Source organism: Benincasa hispida, chromosome 3 (assembly GCF_027475165.1).
Source record: "Benincasa hispida cultivar pf3 chromosome 3, pf3_genome.v1.1, whole genome shotgun sequence".
Taxonomy (NCBI): Eukaryota; Viridiplantae; Streptophyta; class Magnoliopsida; order Cucurbitales; family Cucurbitaceae; genus Benincasa; species Benincasa hispida.
This window is the reverse complement of record NC_143480.1, coordinates 68253859-68273293: the sequence shown is the minus strand read 5'-3', so window position 1 is coordinate 68273293 and position 19435 is coordinate 68253859.

The window sequence follows — 19435 nt, the reverse complement described above, 5'->3', positions numbered from 1 at the left end:
TTGATTTATTTGGTTACCACAATGTCTTTCTGAAAATTACCATCGCATATTGTTTTCCCAAGTCCCTGAGTTCGACCATGGACTTAAAAAGAAACTCAATGGGGTTTATACTTGAATTTCACTGAGAAAACTTGTTTCTCAACGCATTTTGATCACCACATTTCATCCATAATTCCACCTCATAAAATAACTCATCAGTGACTTCCATTGGAGAGGCCTACCAAGCCTAGGAAAAATCAACTCTAGAGACCCGTGAGTGACGAAATATTTTACAAATATATATATATATATATATATATCAGGAACATGCGTTCCAAGTGAATTTCTGTCACACCCTGCCCTCAGACCACCTTCTCAGCCTGGGAGAGGGATGCGACTACAGCAGTTATCAACCCTTGATCTGACATTTACTGCCTAATGATTCTTACGGAATAACTCTGATACCATATTATAACTTATACACAGTGGAATGATTAAGTCAAAGAGATAAACTATAACAGATTAAGTAGGCCCATCTTTTATTACGACAGTGATATAACGTTTATACAACTTAAGGACTTAACAAAAGTTTACAACGACAACCGTAAAAACCCTCCGGAATTGTAATTGGGGCACGTGGTAGACCTTGACATTAGCAGCACTCTGGAACTCCTATCTTCCGCTACCTGGGGGGAATTAAGAAATCATTTTGAAGAGTGTGAGCTACTAAGCCCAGTGAGTGGTTCTTTTAAAGATGAAAATCGTTTTGAAAATCATCATTTTTGGGAAATCAATTACATAATAATAATCACAGTGTACTCATGCATGATCATGGATTTATTCATGCAATGATTAACCTTTATTCCAAAATGCTATATGTGGCATGCATATCATATCATGAATCAATGCAATCACCTATGGAAACCTTCCTATGACCCCAATTTCCTCCAATGTGCACATCGACCATTTTATTTATCCCGCTAGTCATGCTTAGATACTTGACCATATTTCCCGCCGACCGAAGCCAACCATTATTTTCTGCCAAGCACCTTTTGTTAAGCATGCTAACCACATCCCGGGCATAATCGCAGTTTCCATAGTCACACACAAACAATATCATGGCTTTACAGTATTTATGATGCACTCTATTCTCCCCTTCTTTTTACGAATTTTATGATTTGTGATTTGAAAATGAAATCCTAACGGCTCTATTTATATGCGTCCAAACCTCCTATGGTATTGACACCACCTACTTGGCTGCATGGCCAAATGTTTAATCCTCCCTTTATTAACGTAAGCTAATTTCACCTTGGTTCAAAGTGTTCTTCCCAAACGCATCCAACACAATTTTTTAGGGTTTAAGAATTCCTCTTAATCGGACACCTAAATTTTAATTGACGTTTGCCCTTACATCTTCGAGCTTTGTTTGTATTCAATTTAGCGTTTTCAATGCATAATCTATAAGATCGTGGCCAAGTTCAATGCATAAATGCCCGGTCGTTTGATGCACAGGCGGTTTCCTTCCATCACGTGGGCATGACGTTCGAATAAGGTGTTCAGGCTACTCTCGCTCTCTCCCACTTTCTCGCTCACAATCTCGCTCTCTCCACTCTCACTCTCTCCAACTTTCTCGCTCAAACTCTCGCTTCTCCACTATCGCTAAATATCTCGCTCTCTCTAGCCTTCTCACTAGCTTGGATCTCGGTAGTGTCGCTCTCTCCCATTCTCTCGCTCAGCCAGTCTTGCTCTCTCCCATTCTCTCGCTCAATCAGTCTCGCTCTCTCCCATTCTCTCGCTCTAATCTCGCTCTCTCTATTCTCTCCAACTTCCTTCAATCTCGCTAGCTACTGAGAATATGGTTTATCTCTATGCAACTTCCACATGAATTTTCCCAAATACATTTCTATATTTTCCTCAGTTCTTCAATCCATTCTTCACTATTCAGGATTTAAGTCTTCAAGATTTTCTCTTCTTTTTATCCTTTTAGGGTCCTCTCTACTCGTACTCCAGAATCAAATATGGTTATCATAACTATAATACCTAACCATTATAGTTTACATTCACCCTTACTAATTGTTGATCCACAGAAGGTGACAATTATTACAGTTATTATGACAATTGTAAAATTATTAGATTATTTACACAACATAGGATTTAACTTCCTCCTAATTAACCCCTTAATCACTTACTTAAGTAGGAAAATGGAGATCCGGGTTTCACAATTTCATGCTAGCGTTCATGGGTTTTAGAAGTAACTAAAGTTTATACTTATGTTTTAAAAGGATTCATGGCATATATTCAACATGATGTTTGAATGGAAAGGTAATGAGAACTACATGTTTATAATTCGTGAAGCATGCATGTCGAATTGTGATAATGCTCTTATGGCGAAAGGTATGTAAGTGCTATGCCTAACCTTATGGTACTCAAATCTTCTATGAATGTTACGATTTTAATAAACCGAATACCGAAGGTATAAAAGGTATCAGAGCAAGTACTTAAGGTGTTGACAATACTTAGTATACTTCACGTACACGTAGGTAGTTCTATATGAGAGGCTGAGATATGGGTTTCCTGGCCACAGTCATTATAATGGGATCGAAGTATGGGTCTTAAGGCCATGAATGGACGTTGGGAGCTTAAGCAACGAGCGCTCGTTCTCAACTAAGGTTTAATAGTATGATTGATTATGACGCATGATACTACATAAGTTGCTTGAGATCATTTCTAGCATGTTTATATGTTTAAATTAATGTCTATGAAAGGCTTGAGACAAATTGTATTTCTATGAGTCATTGGGCAACCAGCTTACCGTTTTCAAATGTTTTCATTTTTCCCAGGTAGCGGTCAGTTTCCTCGCGATTGAACCCATTGTTGCTTGGCACTCAAAGCTCAGTTAGGAAGGAAGAAGCTTAGGTTATGGTTGTTTGATCTACACATATTTTAAGAGAAGTCTTGGACTTGTAAAACTTATTTTTAGACCCATATTCATTCTTGTGCTGTTTGTTGGACATCTGTTGTTTTGTTTTGTTTTTTTGTTTTTTCTTGTTTTTTTTGGAATTGTATTTAAGTTGTTTTGCTGGTTAAAGCCATAGTTGATTTACTGCTAAGTCGTTTTTGCATATTAAGGTTTTAAGCAGGTTTCATTTAACTTAGATAGTAAGTGTTGGCCAGTATGTCGGTCACTGCTACCATCATGTCCCCTTTCGATTTTAAAGGATAAACTGGGAGAGGGTGTGATAAAAATCCTTACTCAGAATCAAGAACAGATAACGACAACAATTAACTGTTATTATACATAGTAAAAGTTAGTTAGAACTTTATTCTACTGCTTATTTTCACAGATGCAACAATGTAATAATGATTAACTAGAAAATTGTTGTAAGATTCTTCGACTTCCAAGCCAAACATATGTTCATCCTTGTTCAGGTAAATCAAAACCTATAAACTCAACTTTTTATCTTTTTATAAAAGCGTAAAGTAATAAAAAGATTCATACATAAAAACCTTGTGGTTACTAAGATACTCGTATGTTAATTGAGTCATGCTCAGTTTCACTGATATGTTTTAATTCATACAATAGGAAGTGGACAAGATTGATAAAAGTGGACGAAATTAATCGATGTCAATAATGTTATTGACCAACCAATACAAATAATCTTAAGTATTGATGTGTTAAATTCATATGTCTATTAATTACCTACCAAAGCCTCTCACGTATATTAGTAAACTTATAAACATTTTTTAAATGAAACAACTTCTATTTTTCATCAACCCAAAAAGCTAAGACTAAATTGTGAAGGATCCCTTTTGCTACCGTTCTAAATGATTGGAGAGCATAACTAGCCACTTTCCTCACTAGTCATCGTAGAAGTTTCATCCATTTATTTAGACCAATTTTGTAAGCCAACAAGACTTAAATTACGGGCTTACGCTGAAAACTTCTCCAACATCTAAAGATCAATGTTCTAGGCATGGGGATGAGTAAAATTTAATAGGATATAATTTGACACATAAAAAAAATCTAATATAATATTGACATGGAAACATTCATTTTAAAACCATACCATTTAAAAGTGTGCTAGAAATAATGGACAAAGATTATGGAAAATGTTTCGTATTATTTTAGAAGTTTGTGAGGAACATTACACAAAATTAGGAATGCCACAATCAATTTTTGGTACCACAATCATAGAAACAATAACAAGCATATATGGTTTGCGCAGGGTTAATTGGAATGCATTGATGTGAAATACTATGATGCTTCTCCCAACATTTCTTTCCGCAGTCATCAAGAGTGCATCCACTATTATACAATATATCTTGACATCTTTGGGTAGCTGAGACGCCTTTAGGCACCAAGATCCATACAACTATACAATGACAAAAAGAAAAATAAATAAACAAGCAAATTAACAATATCTTTTCATAACGAAAGATTTCACTATCTATGTCAAATAAAAATGTCAAGATTTCAATGTGATGGAGAGGTCGAGATATTCGTCTGAAGGCTCGTGAAAATCATAAAATCATTAATGCGAAATTTCATAATATGCCTAATGGATATTTAGTTTTGTTACTCGTGACAATATAGTATCTATGGAACAAAAAAGAGAACCTGCAAAAATAAGAGCAATGAAGATGATAGGGGAAGAAGAAACTGGTTTCATCATATTCTCAAGAAGAAAATGTCGTAAATATGGTTTTATTAATTTGGGCTGTAAAAATTTTACGATTGAGAAGATTTAAATACTAAAAATTACATTAAATTCCATCCATAAATTTATTTCATTTTTATAAATATAGTAAAGTTCAATAAATTCAACAACTTCATGCATGAATCCGTTTGCAATTATGTAAAAATAGTAAAGATTTTTTATTTGTTAGGTACGGTTTGTGAATTAAATTTGGATTTACATTAAACTTTTGTTAAATTTTCCTTGCTTACTTTTACTATTCTATATTATAGGATTGTTATTGAAAATTAATTTTGCTTCTATTTGTATTTTGTATAAAATAATTTTAAAATTGTAACCCTACTCCTTCATGATGTTTCAAAGATAATTCTCCATCAACGAAGCCATACATCCTATCTTCTTCCACCTTTTTAAAAATTTAAATGTGCAATTCATATCTTTATTTCATGTTAATTTCAATATTCTAATGCAGTTAATCTTTTATTTGGTTGAGACCAAGCAATTCAGAATTGTTTAGAGTATTTTGGACGGATGACGATCATTAAAGTACTAATTAGAGGTAAATTGAGCAATATGGTCATAAAAGATGAAATCTAAACCAAAAGGCTCGATTTAACAACCCAACTTTCCAAAACCTCTAACTAGGGTGATAATGACATTCATGCAATCTTAAAAGAAAATTGGTTAATCATTTTAATATAAAATAAAGAAATATATTTTTTTAAAAAAATAAAACACCACTAATATAATTTAGGGAATGCTAAAAAAAATCAATTCGGGATCACTTAAAATGTAATGAGAAAAAAGCATATAAATTTAAAACTTCCAACTTGAAGGTTCAAAATGTATGGACATTTGAGTGAACAAGTAAACCCATCCTACCGTTGATGATGCATTTAGACAACCTGGTGATTATGAAGAAACACAAACTAGTGGATCCATGGACACACAAAACTGGTGGACACAAAGGCATACAAATTGGTGAACCTAAAGACAATCTAGGGTGTACATAGCTACTGGTAAAAGGGTAATTATCACTAAATTGATCTAGTATTCAACATGCAATAAAAAAGTCCCACAATATAGAGTCGTATCATAATAACTCTTGAAATTCATAGTTTGATCAGGAAATCTCTGTTGGGTTGTGTGTCCTAAAACTCGCAGTTTGTAAAGTTAAACACATTCTATTATCAATAAAGATGTTGTTCAACATTTCCTCAATAAAGTTGTTATTGAATCTTTAAATTACATTCATGCAGTCAAAATCTAATAATCTAAGATCCATGGGTATTGCATGAATACTTGAACTTTATTTAGAGACATAAAAATGGATCAAGTTCGAGTAAATAACCAAAATGGTCTATAGTATACAAATAAGATTGGGTGCCTTATTCTGGTAACATTATTGGATATGGCCTACTCTATAGCAATTACAAGTTGTTGTAGAGGTGCTATAAACGAAGTGATCCTGATTCGTTAATGTATTGTAAAACTCAGATTTCCATTTTTCCTACTTAAGCAGGTGTTAAAAGAAATTAACTAAGTGGAAGTTAAATTCTATGTTAAAGTGAAGGAAATTTCTAAGTGTTGAGTAGATTTTCCTTGAGTAGTTTTGAGTTAAGTTTTAATTAATGAAATTTGGCTAAGTTTATGTTCAAAAGGACCCATGTGTTAAGTGTTAGGAGACATTAATGCATAAGTTGAGAAGGCAACCGTGCATTTGTAAGGTTGGACGCATGATTGGCTGAAGTATTGGCAAGAGGCATTACCAAGAGTAACCATGCGGTGGTACCTAAGGAGAAAATTACTAAATGTTGGGCTATGCGTTTATGTGGTGCCATGCGTTGGCCATGAAGTTTTGAAAGGTTACATGGGCATGGAGAGAGGCTGAAGTATGGCCAATAACAACGCATGCGGCAGCCATTGTCTTGAGAGGTTAGAACAACGCATGCAATGCGATGGCTACGATGGACGTGATGGATGTGATGGTTACGATAGTACTACGTGCGCATATGGTGCGATGGATGCGATGGACACGATGTATGCGTGTATGCGGCCGAAGGAAATACGTTGGTAGCATGCGGTGATATGAGGGCATGCAGTGCAAGGGCATGCGATGATGCGAGGGCATGCGGTGATACGGTGTGAGGCATGCGTTGATGGATGGCATGCAGAGATAGGGGCATGCGACGATGGACATGGCAATGATACGCGATGGACGCGACAGTGCTATGCGATGGTATGCAACGATGGATGTTGCTTGATTTTATGAAGTGGAAATGTGTGTGATATGTGTTGATGAAATTGCGTTGAGCACTCAAGTTTTCTCAGCGGAATCCAAGTGTAAATTCCACTGAGTTTTCTGGTAAGTCTAGGGTAGAACTCAGGGACTTGTGAAAACAGATTGCATTGGTAATTTTTATGAAAACTTTGCGGTAATTGGTAACTCAATTAATTGTTGGTTTGTTGTTGATCGTGTTAATGAAAAATAAACAAATGCAACGAAGTTTGAAAAGAGTTGGTAAATGGAAGATGCGCTGAGTATGCAGTAAACAGGTTGAGAAGGGTTTCGGCTAGCACTTCCTAGAATGCGTTCATGCTTTGCGATCATGCAACATGCATACAATAGTAAACCATCCCTCGATGCCAATGCTACGGCTTCTAATTCTAGAATGCATGCGATATATGTGATAAATCTATAGGGCCTACACATAAGCCTTTATTCTTATTTATGCGATGACAGGATAACACACACACACAAATAAGGCGACCACATAATATCATTCCTATCTCTAGGATGCATGCGATGTAGGTTGGCAAACATAACTTATCTCTAAGTTCCTATCGCTTGTTTATGCAGTTCTAATCTTGCTCTTTTGAGTCTAGATTCTAACCTAGCTCTCTTGAGTTTTAGGCTCTTTCTTCATACTCTCTCTCGAGTAGATCTAGAGGGGTATTTGGCACAACATAATACAAGATAATCGCAAGCAATGAACTTTCTAGGTCATGTTAGCTTAGTTCTTCCCAACCCATTCGACTAATTTAGCTACTCATGCGTACTAAGAGAGTGAACAGATATAGAAATAGGACTTCCATTATATAAATATAAAGATGAAGTACAAAATAAAAATGCAAGTATAGAATAAAGAGCCTGGTAGCAATCTCTTGCATCCAAGGCTTTTACACTGTTTTTCTACTCATGCTCAAAAGATAATCTCGCTCTCGCGAGAGTCGGCCGGCTCTCTGCTTCTACACCCCAAGGTTCTCTCTCGAGTTGCCCTGAGCGATCTCCGGCATCACCACTCTTCTTTTGCTTCGCCTTAAAATGAAAGGAAGACTATGAATAGACTTGTGAACTTGTGGAACTGATTAACCCCTTTTCTGAAGGTTGCCCTTGGTATTTATAGAAAATCCAGGGTGAAAGGTGGCTTCTCTCTCATGATTGTACAGATGGGACGACTTTAATTCCTGACTGATGCGTCGAATATTTGTTACCGAAAAGCTAAATGTACTTGTGATTATTATCGACTATCAACTTAATTCTTATTTGACTGTCATCAGCTTTCTGTCCCATCGATTAATTAGCCTTTCACCCAGATGTACCCACTATGTTGTGCTGACTAAGTTACAGCAATCCTTCTTGAGCAAATGTTTGCGAGCACAATCATCACAAAGTCTTACGGTGAAATTGTGCTCGACCGATGATTTCCTATGATCGTAATTCTTGCCTTGCGTTAACGAATATTCTGCATAAAAACACAAAAATCAACTGTTCCTATGCGATGAACGCATGTGATCGCAATATTATGAAATTGATGCTTAATGGACGCAATTTAACATGTTTTATCAACGCAATCCAACATTTTTTAAGAACTTGGCACTATGATAATGTGCATTTCTGCCATCGCAATGGTGTTAGTGGGTGTATTGACGACATTTTATAATTTTCGCGTTTCTTAGCCAATTTGTATACTATCGACACAACTTTTATTTCTTTTAGCTGCAATATCTAAATAAAATAGTATAAATAACTTATATTTCTACAAGTTATCAAAGCCCAAGGTCGAATACAGGGACTAAGGAAACAGTATGCGGTGGTAATTTTAGATCTCTTTGCGGTGACAAATAAAACAATGTGTTGGTTGGTATGTTATTTGAAGTATAAAGTTTATGCGGTGGAGTTGAGGAAAGAGTTAATAATATGAAAGATGCGAAGAGTATGGGGGGGAACGGGTTGAGAAGGTTTTACCTAACACTTCTTAACATTGCGTTCATGTTGTGCGATCATGCTACAAACATACAACATCAAGTCATCTCTCAATGCAAATGCTATGGCTTCTAGTTTTAGAACGCATGCGATGTATGCAATGGTGTCTATAGAACCTACGTTTAAGCCTCTATTCTTGTCTATGCGATGACAAATGACACACACATACACAAGGCGACTGCATACTACCATAACCTATCTCTAGGGTGCATGCGATACATGTTGGCAAATAGAGCTTATCTCTAAGTCTCTATCTCTTGCTTATGCAGATCTAATCTTGCTCTCCCGAGTCTAGATTCTAACCTAGCTCTCTCAAGTCTTAGGTTCTTTCTTTAGACTCTCTCTCGAGTAGCTCTAAAGGGTGATGGACACAACATAAGACAAGATGATCACATGCAATGAAGATCCTAGGTCATGTTAACTAAGTAATTCTCAACCCATTTGAAACTTTAGTTACTCATGCATATTGTAAAGAGAGTGAACAGATGTAGAAATGCAAGTTTCATTTTATATATGAAATCAAAATACAGAATGACAATATGAAATAAAGAGAAAGAGCCTAGTAGCAATTTCTTGCTTCCCAAGGCTTTTACATTGTTCTTTTCTACTCCGCCCAAAGGATATTCTTGCTCTCGCAAGAGTCGGCCCTCTCTCTATTTTCCACGCTCCCTGGCACTCTTTTGAGCTGACCAGGATGATCTTCCGGCGTCTTTTCCCTTTTCTCGCTTCCGCCTTCTAAGTATAAGGAAACTATAAACAAGGCTAACTATCTTTTATATGATTCAACTGGAATGAAAAATCGAACTCTTTCAATGAAGGTGTCCTTCGGTACTTATAGACCTTCAGGGTGAAGAGCTTTTTCTCTCAAATGATTGCAGTGATGGGATGTCATTAATTCTCTATCTGATTCGTCGAATAATTGTCACCAAAAAGATGAGTGTACTTGCTACAGTGTAGTTAACAGCTTGTCAACTTAATTCGAAATCGACCGTCGTCAGCTTTCTGTCCCATCGTGATTTATTAAGCTTTCACCTTGATGCGCCGACTCTATGCGGCCACCTTCTTGAGTAGATTTTCGAGAACGCAAACGATCACATAGCCTGGCGGTCACAATCTTTTAATGCGCTCACACGTTAATTTCTTTGGATCGCAATTTCGCCTTGCGCCAACGCATTTTCTGCACAAAATACATATGTTAACTGTTTTTAACACGATGGACGCATGCGATCACAATGTTATAAACTTAATGCTTTTGAACGCACTTTTATATATTTTTACCATCGCAATCCTTCATTGTTTTATAATTTTGCGATGTAATAATGTGCATTTCTGCCCATTATCACATCCCCAAATTTAAAACAATGCTTGTTCTAAAGCATAAGTTAAAGATTTACTCTAGGAAGTCGACTGCCTTCTTCTTTCCTAGATTTCTCAAGGTTGCCTTATTCAAATCTTATGTACCAAAATCTCCTTAATTCTTATTCGGCTCTCTTCTTAAAATATTTCTAAAATTTAGGGACCGCAAGTTTAACCTTAAAAAATACTTTACTTTTTTCCAAAGCATCGCATGATTTATTTCATATAAAAAACTTTTTCAACCGGGGAATTTCCAAATGATTTTTATCCTTGCGTATTTTAGACATATATAAAAATGATTTTTTTTTCTATGACCTTGTGCTGATTCGAGTGCCTAGCCTTCGTTTTGGTTTGCCCACACGTGTGTCATGGGACATCCAATTACGAGCAAGACGCTCTTTCCGAATCTAAACTCATGCCAATTTGGCAGCGGAGTTGCGATCAATTATTTATGCTTTGATCACGGTTCCTACCTTCGTTTTGGCTTGCCCCCACGTATGTCATGTGGACATCCAACTACGAGTAGGATTCGATCGCAACGTTATGATTTTTTAAAATTTTTTTTTAAGAACCTAAAAATAGCAAGGTTGAAAAACGCACCTCCAAATTTAAACGCAGCAATGTCCTCATTGCTGAAAGATTGAAAGAAGACATGCGATGCTCTTCGGAAGTTTTGAGAAAAGTCAGTTTGAAAGAAAGTTGGTAGACCACTAACTTCTAGAAATATTTCATGAGTTGACTATCCTAAAATTAAGTTAACTCTAGCATATACAAAAAATAGAGGCATGCGTTTCATCATTGAAATCATAATTGGCAAAGAGAAAAAATGTGATGACTTAATCAATGTTAAATGATTGCGCTGACTAAAGAGGATGCGATGATAAAATTATCAAAGTTAAAATGCTATGCGATAGAGCAAAAATTGGAATAAACAAAGTCAAGGAGAGATACTTTGCTCTATCGCCTGCATTATTTGTGAACGCATCCTTCTTTGTGGCGAGCTACTCTCTTCGATTGTAGTGGTGGAATAAGTTAGTTGAGTCTTTCGTGTAGTTCTTCCGCAATCATTCACCACGATAGTTGCAAAGAAAACATTGAAAGGGTCAAATAAAAGACAGAGTTAGCAAAATCGTTTACCATGATCATTCACTACGATCGCATATATATATTGTTTTCATTAGAAATGAAAAAAGAAAAATATACGATAACAAATAAAAGAATAGTAACGAAAGTTCATGAATTATTGATAAGAAAAAGGATATTCCAAAAGAATTGCATCCTTGATGAGTTTGAGTCGCATAGTAATGTAGGGACTGCTAATTTCAATCTGGGCTTTTTACGTCCAAGGCGACTTTCTCTTCTTTTCTCAGTCTTCTGAAATGTTCATTGCCTTAATCTAGAGCTTTTGCCCATTGATGTTCATTACAATCTCCCCCTCGTGCACATCAATTTGAGTGCGATCAGTCAAGAGGAATGGTCATCCCAATATGATGGGCACATCTTCGTCTGCTTTATAGTCCAAAATGATGAAGTCTGCCAGTAAGATGAATTTGTCAATTGAGACTGCGACATCTTTCAACTCTCCCTCGGGATGTATTCGGGATCTGTCCACAAGCAGAAGAGTCTCCGTCGTGGGCGTGAGTTTTCCCATATTCAATCGTTTGAAGATGGACAGTGGCATTATGTTTATACTCGCTTCAAGATCGCATAGTGCTTGACCACTATAGACCCCTCGAATTGAGCAGGGTATCGTGAAGCTTCCTGGGTCGTATATTTTTGGTGGGATCATAGTATTTAACCCTTGTGTTACTGCCACTACAGCAATCTTTTCTTCATCATTCTGTTTCTTTTCCAATCTTTGTGAGAATGTTGGTAGTTGTACTTCTTCTATCTCGTGTTCTAGAGGCTTGAAGGTGGACGCAACTTCTGTGTTCATCTTCTCGGGCTCTTTTGAATCATATGTCAATAGGTTCTCGGTTGTCACCACATTCAGGTTGGTCTTGATGGGCTTTTTCCTTTCTTCCGCTGTCATTTTTTCGCTTAGCAAGGAGACTGCTAGGCATTGTTCCTTTCCTGTACCCCCAGAGTTGCGAAGGATCTCAGTTGAGCTCGACAACGCTCCTTGCGGTCTATTTTTTAGTTCGCTCGCAATCTTTCCTATCTGAATTTCAAGATTTCAGATGGACGTTTCTTGATTCTAAAGCACTGATTCATTTGTCTCAATATACTGCTTCAACAAGCTCTCTAAAGATGAAGATTGTAGTGCCTGCGAACTGCTGGCTTGATTTTGCGGTTGACCGTTTATTTGCGGGAAAAATCCTGGTGGCCCTTCCTTTTGCGCCATAGGTTGATAGCTTTGTTGTTGATTTTTTCACGCAAAATTGGGGTGGTTTCTCCACCCAGGGTTATACATATCGGAGTAAGGGTTATTCTTTATGAAGCATATTGACTACGGATTCCTTTGGCATTCTCCAATCGAATGTGCTTCTCCATAGGTGACACAACTCGTGGTTGTTTGAGCGATTGCGTTGACTTTCCCTTCATGCGTTCTCGTGCTATTGATTGCGATGCCTTGTATCAAACTCATCATCTCAATCATTTGGTTCTATAGGGATGTGATGGCCCTGTTGTTTGCGTCACTGTTCTTAATTCTCAATCTTTGATCGCTTTCCCTCCAATCTTCATGATTTTATGAAATGCGATCAAGTATATTTTTCGCCTCATCATATGTCTTGTGAGCAGAACACCAGCTGCTATCACCTTGGCAGCTATCTATGATGCATGGTTCAGTCCGTGGTAGAAAATTTCTATCTGTAAGCAATCTGGTAAGCTGTTATGCGGGCAATCTTTTACCAGCCTCTTCTTGCCCAGGCGTCACTGAGCGATTCATTAATATCCTGTTCAAAATTTGTGATCAGCTTCCTCCTTCTAGCATTCTCCGTCGGAGGGAAGTACTTCTTCATGAACTTCTCATCTACTTGTTTCCATGATGTAATCTCCCCTGGTTTAAGAGAATAAGCCCATTTCGTGACTGGTCACACAACAAAAATGGAAACAATGTTAATCGAACCTCCTTAGCAGAGATGTTTGGGAACACAAACGTGTTGCAGATCTCAATGAAACTCTGAAGGTGGGCGTAAAAAATTTGATGCATTGTGTTAATGCGATAAAATAATGGTGTAGAATGCAATGGTGAAATATGCGTTGTGCATGCAAGTTTTCTCAGCAAGATCCAAGTATAAATTTTACTGAGTTTCCTGGTAAACCCAGGGTCGAACACAGGGACTAAGGAAACAGTATGCGATGGTAATTTTAGATCTCTTTGCGGTGACAAATAAAACAATGTGTTGGTTGGTATTTTGTTTGAAGTATAAAGTTTATGCGGTGGAGTTGAGAAAAGAGTTAATAATACGAAAGATGCGATGAGTATGTCGTGAATGGGTTGATGCGATGAGTATGCGAACGAACGGGTTGAGAAGGCTTTTACCTCACACTTCCTAATATTGCGTTCATTTTATGCGATCATACTACATACATATAACAGCAAGTCATCTCTCAATGCAAATATTATGGTTTCTAGTTTTAAAATGCATGCGATGTATGCGATGGTGTCTACAGGACCTACGTTTAAGCCTCTATTCTTGTCTATGCGATGACGAATGACACACACATACACAGAGCAACCGCATACTACCATAACCTATCTCTAGGGTGCATGCGATGCATGTTGGCAAACAAAGCTTATCTCTAAGTCTCTATCTCTTGCTTATGCAGATCTAATCTTGCTCTCCCGAGTCTAGATTTTAATCTAGCTCTCTCAAGTCTTAGGTTCTTTCTTTAGACTCTCTCTCAAGTAGCTCTAAAGAGTGATGGACGCAACATAAGACAAGATGATCGCATGCAATGAATATCGTAGGTCATGTTAGCTAAGTACTTCTCAACCCATTCGAAAGTTTAGTTACTCATGTGTATTGTAAAGAGAGTGAACAGATGTAGAAATGCAAGTTTCATGCTATATATGAAATCAAAATACAGAATGACAATGTAAAATAAAGAGAAAGAGCCTGGTAACAATTTTTTGCTTCTCAAGACTTTTACACTGTTCTTTTCCACTCTGCGCAAAAGATATTCTTTCTCTCGCAAGAGTCGGTCCTCTCTCTATTTTCCACGCTCCCTAGCATTCTCTCGAGCTGACCAGGACGATCTTCCAGCTTCTTTTCCCTTCTCTCACTTACGCCTTCTAAGTATAAGGAAACTATAAACAAGGCTAACTATCTTCTATATGGCTCAACTGAAATGAAAAACTGAACTCCTTCAATGAAGGTGGCCTTCAATATTTATAGAGCTTTAGGGTGAAAAGCTTTTTCTTTCAAATGATTGAACTGATGGGATGTCATTAATTCTTTGCTGGTGCGCTGAATAATTGTCAACGAAAAGTTGAGTGTACTTGCTACAATGTCGTTAATGGCTTGTCAACTTAATTTGGAATCGACCGTCATCAGCTTTCTGTCCCATCATGATTTATTAAGCTTTCACCTTGATGCACCGGCTCTATGCGGCCATCTTCTTAAGCAAATTTTCGTGAACGCAAACGGTAACATAGTCTTGCGGTCGCAATCTCTTAATGCGCTTGCAGGTTAATTTTTGGATCACAATTCCGTCTTGCGCCAACGCATTTTCTGCACAAAATACATAAGTTAACTGTTTTTAATGCGATGGACGCATGCGATCACAATGTTATAAACTTAATGCTTTTGGACGCAATTTTATATATTTTTACCATTGCAATCATTCATTGTTTTATAACTTTGTGCTATAATAACGTGCATTTCTGCCCGTTATCACCTAGACAATGAGTTTGCATCAGATCAGACCAAGAAATAAGTCATTCTTACTTTATAAACATTGTTTACTGTTTAAGACTGACTATTTCGTTAATCCTAAGCTAACTATCAAATCTTGTTTATTCGGGATTATCCTTAGATTTGTATAGGTGAGGGTTGGCTCAACAGCGTCGGCTTAATAAGCCTCTCATTTCAAGGGCAAGACCGAGTAGGCAGTTGGGTGAAGGAGTAATATAACATGCATCGGAACAAATCAGAATCAATAAGCACTCTAACTAATTTTAATTTGAGTTTTAAACATGCTATTCAAGTGAAATTCATAGAGGGTTTGAAGCAAACACTACCTTTGAAGACATAGTCCACAAATTTAGCAATAATATTCCAAGATTAAGCTTGAAACTTTAACAAGACCACCATTAAGATCTTCTCTACAAACGCTAAAATCAAGCTGAATTTGGGATGACTTTTGATGGTTTGAGAGGGTTTTCAATTATGTAGCAGTTTAGTAGAAAAATCTATGATTTTTCTCTCAATCAAGCTGCATGGAGGTCTGATTTATACACACAAACCATGCATCAAAGTAGGGATGCATGGAGAGCAGCTCCTACTTGGAGAATTAATGAGAATTTGAATGGAATTTAATGATTAACCATTAAAAAGGATAGTGGATTTTTCCAAGATGGAAAAATCCACTATTCTTTTATTTTAAAATCAAATTTCTCAAAATTGATTTGAATTTTGATTTTTGATTTTAAATAAAACTATTTTATTTAAAATTAGTTTTATAAATTAATTCCAAATTAATTCATTTGTATAAAACTAATTTTATTTTAATTCAACCTTTTTTATTAAAATAATATTAATTTAATATCTTAATATTAAATCAATAAAACATCAATTTCACCAATATGACTCAATTTTATATTTAAATCATAATTTAAATATTAATTGATTCTCCAATTTCGTTTGATTTCATCTAAACTAAATGTTTCTAATTGTATCAAATACAATAACTTGAAAACCCTAATAATTGAATTTGAACATTTCAAATTCATAACCCTAATTCCAAAATTCATCCAATTAATACTCAATTTTCTATTCTAGTTTATGAGCCAGTAGAGGAACCTAGTGGACCTACAGATCATGAGCTCCAATGATTTGTAATTAATCTGTTAAACTCTTTAAACTGAATTAATTACTATTCATTAACTATCAAGGCACACCATTATAGCTCGATAGTTGCACTCTCTTCACTGTAGATATATTTTTGTCCATTTCGACCATAATCAATAAATTGATCCTTAACAGATCGTTCGTATATATAACTGGGTGAAAATTACAGTTTTACCCTTGCAAATACATTTTACACCTTAAGCTCCCATTGACCCTCTATTGAACAACTTATTTGTGGTACCTTTTATAAATCATATCCCTTTCTACCAAGAGAGGGTAGGGCCTTGTTGTTCCAAACTAGGCATCAATACTTAAGAGAACAACCTATCTGCTATCCTTGAGTTAGGTAGGAGTGAATTCCATCTTGCATAGCTATGTCCCAAACTATCTACCCGGCCTTATCCCCAAAATGGAAGGCTTGTTGAGCAATGCTGTTGGACTACTCTTACCTTTGCAGATCAAAGAATAATCCTGTAATAAACAAAAGTTCATAGTTAGCTCAGAATTAAGACCATGCTATCCTGGGTCATTTTAGTTTCAAATAGTCAGTTTTAACCGTAAACGGTCGTTATAAAGAAAAGTGATTATTTCGAGGTCCAGTCTTATGCAAACTCCTTGCATAGGATGCTCCCACTCACATGTCTCTACATGAATGATTTATGGGTCACATCATTTGTATATTTATACGAAGTGAGCCACATCCAATAATGTTACTAGGATGAAATACCCAACTTCATCCATATACTTATAGACCATTTAGGCTATATACTATAACTTGATCCTATTTATGTCACCAAATAATGTTAGTATTCATACTATAGCCATCGATTCGTTTATTGGATTTTCATTATAAATATCAATAGCTTTATTGAATAAAATACTTTACAATCTCCCACTTGGACTAAAACTCTAGTGAGAATAAATATATACAATACAATGTTGAGAAACATAGAGGAAAATACAATAAACTAGGGCATCTCTAATACCATAGACATTTTCCCACTTGCCCTAGATTATGTCGCTCGGAGTCCTAGTCCAACCAGGTGGCCCTCGAACACTTTAGTTGAGAGGGCCTTCGTAAATGGATCAGCAAGGTTGTCTTAAGAGGCTATCTTCATGATGATCACGTCTCCTCAGTGTACTATCTCTCTGATGAGATAGTACTTTCTCTCAATATGTTTTCCGCGTTTGTGACTCCTTGGTTCTTTTGAGTTGGCAACAACACCACTATTGTCACAATACAGTGTGATGGGTAGGTGCATATCTGAAACTACTTCCAAGTTAGCTAAGAATTTGAGTAGCCATACTGCTTCTTTAGCCGCTTCACATGCAACTACGTATTCTACTTCCATTGTGGAGTTAGCGATACAACTCTGTTTAATGCTTCTCCAAACTATAGCTCCTCCATTGAGAGTAAAAATTGATCCTGAAGTAGATTTCCTTGAATCTACGTCAGTCTGGAAACCAGAATCAGTGTATCCATTAAGGATCAAATCCTTAGGACCATACACAAGCATATAGTCATTCGTTCTCCTTAGATACTTGAGGATGTTTTTTACAACAGTCAAATTACTGTGTCATGGATTGGATTGGAACCTGCTGACGATGGCAACTGTGAAGCATATGTCAGGATGTGTACATAACATTGCATACATCAAACTCCCAACCATAGATGCATATGGAATTCTTTTCATTTCCTCAACGTCTTGAGGCGTCTTACGACACTGTTCCTTTGACAAATGAATTCCATGTCTAAAAGGCAACATATCTTTTTAGGAATTTTGCATATTATATCTTGACAACATCTTGTCAATAGATACTTGAGATAATGCTACTGTTATATTCTTTGATTTCAAAAAATTTGTATCCCTAGAACATATTGAGCATCACCCAAATCTTTTATTTGGAATTGTGTTGCTAACCATCTCTTTACGTTAGCAAGGAAGCTTGTCGCATTCCCAATGAGCAAGATATCATCAACATAAAGTACTAAGAATGTTACAGTCTTGTTGATTCCTTCCTTGTAAACACAAGGATCATCAACATTCTGTTCAAAGTCATAAGATTTGATCGCAGTAAAAAATCTTATATCCCAGGATCTTGAAGCTTGCTTTAACCCATAAATGGATCGTTTAAGCTTACAGACTTTCTGTTCTTGTCCTTATTCGATGAATCCTTCTGGTTGAGACATAAAAATACTTTCATCAAGATGGTCATTTAGAAAAGCTATCTTGACATCCATTTTCCATATTTCATAGTCATAATATGTGGCAATGGATAGAAGTATTCTTATAGATTTTATCATGGCAACAAGAGAAAAGGTTTCTTCATAATCAACCCTTTCTCTTTGGGTAAAATCTTTTGCCACAAATCAAGTTTTGTAGGTTTGCACCTTGCCAGTTTGGTCTTGTTTTCTTTTGTAGATCCATTTGTAACCTATATGTTTGACCCCATGTGGTTGATCTACATGTTCCCAGAAAAAATTGAAGTACATCGACTCCATTTCAACATCCATGGCTTTTATCCACTATTCCCTATCAATATCTTCCATTGCCTTTTTAAAGGTTAATGGATCCTTTAAACCATCATCTTGTATGATGTTTTGAGTTTCAGTTAAACCCATATAGCATTCAGGTCGCTGAATAACCCTCCCACTATGTTGAGGCACACTTAACACTTGAGAAGGACGTGACGTGGCAACAACAGTTGTTGATGGACCAGATTGATCAACAACTCTTATTGATTTTTCTATAGAATCTTTGGTCATTCCTTGTAATATTAGTTTACTGCGAGGTTGATGATTTTTAACCTGATCTTCTTCCAAGAAGGTAGCATTTGTCGAGACAAACAGTTTGCCTTATTGGGGATCATAGGTTTTTTTAGGGTATCCTACAAAGAGGCATAAACAAAATTTGAGAGTTTATTATATTTAAATATTTATTAAATATTAAATTATATGAATATGATTCATGTATTAAAATTAGGCATGTGATTAATTTGATGTTTTATTTTAAATTATTTAATTAATTAAAAATCAAATCATTTTCCATTTTAGATTCAATTTAAGAAATTGGATATTGTGATTTAGATTTGATTAATTAAGAATTAATTAAATCAAA